The sequence below is a fragment of the Pygoscelis adeliae genome, unplaced genomic scaffold, assembly GCF_000699105.1.
Source record: "Pygoscelis adeliae isolate BGI_AS28 unplaced genomic scaffold, ASM69910v1 Scaffold34, whole genome shotgun sequence".
Taxonomy (NCBI): Eukaryota; Metazoa; Chordata; class Aves; order Sphenisciformes; family Spheniscidae; genus Pygoscelis; species Pygoscelis adeliae.
The window spans coordinates 1,565,706-1,570,363 of NW_008824658.1; positions in this window are offsets into that span (position 1 = coordinate 1,565,706).

The following is a 4,658-nucleotide window of genomic DNA, read 5'->3' on the forward strand; positions in this document are numbered from 1 at the left end:
GTCCCTCGCAGCAGGCAATCGTTACGCTAGGCTGCTGTGCTCTACCCTGCCATTAATGCCATTTACAGCCCCTATAATTGCCCTGTGTGCACAGCATGGCAGGGACTGGCCACAGCCACTTCCTTGAGGTGTCCCTGCCATTTGCTTTCTGATGGAGACTGTGTGTGCGCAGGGTCTGTGGGCTTTCATACCTGATGACGTGTGGCATTTGATGTTCTGCTCCTCACTCGGTGTCTGTGCTCTACCCTGCCATTAATGCCATTTACAGCCCCTATAATTGCCCTGTGTGCACAGCATGGCAGGGACTGGCCACAGCCACTTCCTTGAGGTGTCCCTGCCATTTGCTTTCTGATGGAGACTGTGTGTGCGCAGGGTCTGTGGGCTTTCATACCTGATGACGTGTGGCATTTGATGTTCTGCTCCTCACTCGGTGTCCCAGAGCAGAGGAGACAGAGGGATGACAAGTCTGCATAGGCCACCTCTCTCTCTGGTGCCATACCCTGAGGATGCTGATGGGAGTGAGCAGTTGGGAAAGCACCAAGGGCTCCTGTGGGCCCTGCTTCAGCCTTCCTTCAGTGGCCCCAGTGCTCAGACGCTCCCATTGCATCCCTCTGCCTTCCCCCGGCCCTGTGGAGAAGGGAGGTGAGCTGCTAGGATTTCTTCTCCAGCTGAGAGAAGGGAAGCGCTGTGATGGTTGCTAACCCCAGCACTCCAGGCACATTTAATGAAAATACCAAAGAACCGGGACAACTCCTATTAGAGCAGGGCTGGAGGATGACGTCCAAGCTGCTGTTTGTTTTCTCCACCAAAAGCCCAGCAGGACAGCATCACGTGTGCTCCCCCATCAACCTTGCAGGCTTATCGGGGGAACAGCGTGTTTCAAGCAGGCCAGACAATCTGCAGAATGCTCTTTTTCTGCCTGCTTTCCTTTCCTCAGAATAAGGTAAGGTGTTTGGGGAAGATGACCTGCTGGTCCTGCCTCCAGGACAGCAAGCGCAGGAGGCTCTACACCAGCACTCCTGAAGCAGTGGCTCTGCAGGAGCACAGGGTGCCGCCGAAAAGGCCACCTCTCCCATGAACCACCTCAGCCCAAACTGAGTAATGACACCCTGTGACAGTCTTTGCTTGGATGTATGGGCTGGGTTTGGGCTGGCTGGGCTAGGGAAGTTAAGAAAGGATGGTCAAGTCTGAACAGAGCAGCAGACCTGCAGGGTGGCTGGCTGAGAGGCTTATGGAAAAGCTTTGGGAGAAAAACCAACTCATTCATAGACTCTAAAAGGATAAGACAGTCGATACCTAAGCAGAGTCTCTTTGCTCTGCTGCTGCCCAACTTCAAGATCTTAAAAATCTTCATTCATCGGGTTGGCCTGAAATTGGCCCCCAGGTTGCACATGATGGAGAGAGAGACCCCAACAAGCCTGCACAGATAACATGGTGGTGTGGTTTAACCTGGCAGGCAGCTAAACACCACACAGCCGTTCACTCACTCCCCCCCACAGTGGGATGGGGGAGAGAATAGGGGAAAAAAAGTAAAATTCATGGGTTGAGATAAAGACAGTTTAACAGGACAGAAAAGGAGGGGAAAATAATAATAACAACAACAACAATAATAATAATAATGATGATGTTGTATACAAAATGAGTGATGCACAATGCAATTGCTCACCACCCACCAACTGATGCCCAGCCAGTCCCCGAACAGCGGTCGCCACCCCCCGGCCAACTCTCCCCAGTTTCTATACTGAGCATGACGTCCCATGGTATGGGATATCCCTTTGGCCAGTTTGGGTCAGCTGTCCTGGCTGTGCCCCCTCCCAGCTTCTCGCTGGCAGGGCATGAGAAGCTGAAAAGTCCTTGACTAGTGTAAGCACTGCTTAGCAACAACTAAAACATCGGTGTGTTATCAACATTATTCTCATACTAAATCCAAAACACAGCACTGTACCAGCTGCTAGGAAGAAATTTAACTCTATCCCAGCCGAAACCAGGACACATGGTCACAATAATTCCCACAGGAAGCAATATGCCAGACACTGAGGCTGTGAGGCCGTTTTCAGACAAGGAAATGCTCAGTTTGCAATGCAAACAGGAAAGGGTGGCACTTGGAAAAGGAGCTTTCCTGCACCACAGACACCCTGGCTCTGCAGGACATCCCAGTGACCTGCTGGAAGAGGGACGTGTCGGCCCTGCCAGCTGCAGGACGAGTGGCTGGTGAGGTGCAATTTGGTGCATTGCCATCCATGAAGATGTCCTCCCAGCAGCAGGAGTTCACTTCTGGTTTCTTCACAAGGTTCTCAGCCAAGCTCCAGCTGAACTGTGAGAGTCGTGAACTGCCTCTAACTGCGGCACCCTTGGGCAAACCCAAAGGGATGGGCTTTAAAAGTTCTTTTGTTTCCCCTGCCTCAAAATTATCTTTGTTTTTCCTCCCCTGGTGTTTCCAACAGAAGGCATTTGCTTTTCTCACCCACCTCATTGCATTTGCGGCATTGTCCTTCTTGTGTTGCTGTGCTTCTGGGTGTCATCGTTCACCCAGTGTTACCTTTCCCCGCTTTTTAAAGCAAAATCTGATTTCAGTGGAAAAGTCTACAGCCTCTAAAGCCCAGTCCTTTATCCACAAAAGAAAAAGCTGCCTTGGTTATTCCAGAGCCGCCTTAAGCACCACTGGCTTTTTGGTGCTTTCTAATTACCAGATGACAGGCAGGGGATGATTTTAGCCAAAGGAGCAGTTGTACTCGGTTGAACCACCCAGTAAATGAGAGAATTTCCAAAATAGCACCACAGGCTGCAGAAAGCAGACAAGCGATAGGAGATCCCCCTCGGTGCCTGCAAACAGTGATCCCTGATGGCTTGGAGAGGTAAATTGCTGTGAAATTTCAGGGTGGGAAAGCAGGGTTCAGTTTGCAACGATGTCAGGAATTCCACAGGCGTGTCGTGTCTGGGTGTTAAGACTGTTACACAGGGGATTCATTACCAAAAGATGGGGATTTTCTAGTTTTATTCTGCTTTTAAATGTTTGCTGTAAGAAACAACCCGCCTTAGGCTTCCACCGTCGCTTGCCTGCCTGCTCCCAGCCCAGGCATGGCAGTAGCAGAGCTGGGAGCCGGATGAGCACCATGACTGATGTTTGACTTGCAGGCAGGATCATACCCCCATGCTTTTGGGGTCAACATCTGCAACGTTGCCCTGGCCAGCTGCTCTTTGAGTTAGAGCCGTGCAGCTGGACCTGGAGGTCCCCGTTGCACTGGGCTGGGTGTCCGTAGTCACGAGCATCACCCTAAGTGGCCGTACATCTCTGCTGATGGAGGCCAAGCGTGATGAAACAGGCAGATAACATGGTCCCTTGGAGGGACTCAAGCTGCCAAACTGGCTGCGAAAAGCTTGGCGGCCTCTCTGAACTAAATGTGCTGGTCTTGCATCTTTTCAATAAGGTCTACAAAGACACAATCTTCCTTGTCATGAGGCCACAGCCGGGCTGAGGCCACTCTGTAATGGGTCATGCCCTGAGCTGTCCTGGTGCTTGCTGCACTGGCATACAGAGCAACGCCAAAGGCACTTGCTGGTTCCTACTCCCCTGTGGATACATGCAGATTCCCTGTGTGACCATCGCAGGCAGCTTTCCACACTGCAGCTTCCAAAACAGCAAAACACATGGGGACCTGACAGACTCCCCCTCCAAGACTGTGGCAGTGTAAATAGAAAAAAAAACCAAACAAACAAAAACCAGGCTTAATTAAGGACTTCAGGAGCCGGAAATGTGCACGTGTGCTAGCCAGAGCACAAATATTTTCTTTCGGAGCTGCTTTCTCCAAGGGTTCAGCAAGGTGATCAAGGCTGGGTTACAGAGCGACGGTAGCAAACAGTTCCCAGCCCCTCCGGAAGGCAGTGGCCACAGGGCACTGCTGTTCTGCATCCTTCCCTGGTGCTCCAGCCTCTGGCTTTAGCCTCCTGCAGTATATACTGAAGCTATTCAACCTCTTGGCTAAAAGCAGATGGGGAGGGAGAGAAAACAAAGTCAAACGAGAGGGAGAAAGGCAGCTTTTGTCCTGCCTCTGTTTGCAAAAGACAGCCCAAGACCCTTCCGGATTAAGGTTTAATTTATTGGACTCCGGAGAGCTGAGGTTCACAGCCCCACAGCTGCTGCAGGCGGTGGCATTTTGGGGCAGCGACAGGGAGCCGGTAGGGAGCCAGCTGTCACGAGTGAGGAGCTCCCACAGAGGGGCTGTGGGATACACATGACACAATGCAAAGTCCCTGGCTGCTCTGGGGAGAGCAGATCTGCTCTGTGACTGTTCTGCTACATGTACCTGTCCCAGGTCACCTGGAAGGGCCAAGGGAAACTGGTCTGCATAGGCAGGAGCCTTCAGCCTGGCCCTTCCTGCTATTGTCCCCCTGCTCATCATGCCTGTTCCTGAGCACCTCCCAAAAGACTGCTACATAGCTGGGTTCGGGTTTCCTCTTCACCAGTCCAGGCCAGTGGGTTGCTCCTGTCACTGTGGCAGGGCACAGCCAGAAGAGAAGTGCTGCAGCATTTCAGAGTTCTCCACCGTTCCCAGTTCCCAGCTGGTATGAAATTCCCAGGGCAGGACTATCTCAGCCCATCTGATGAGAAAATGTTAAAACAAATGCAGCTCATTCCCTTGTGAATGAAAAGAAAAGCT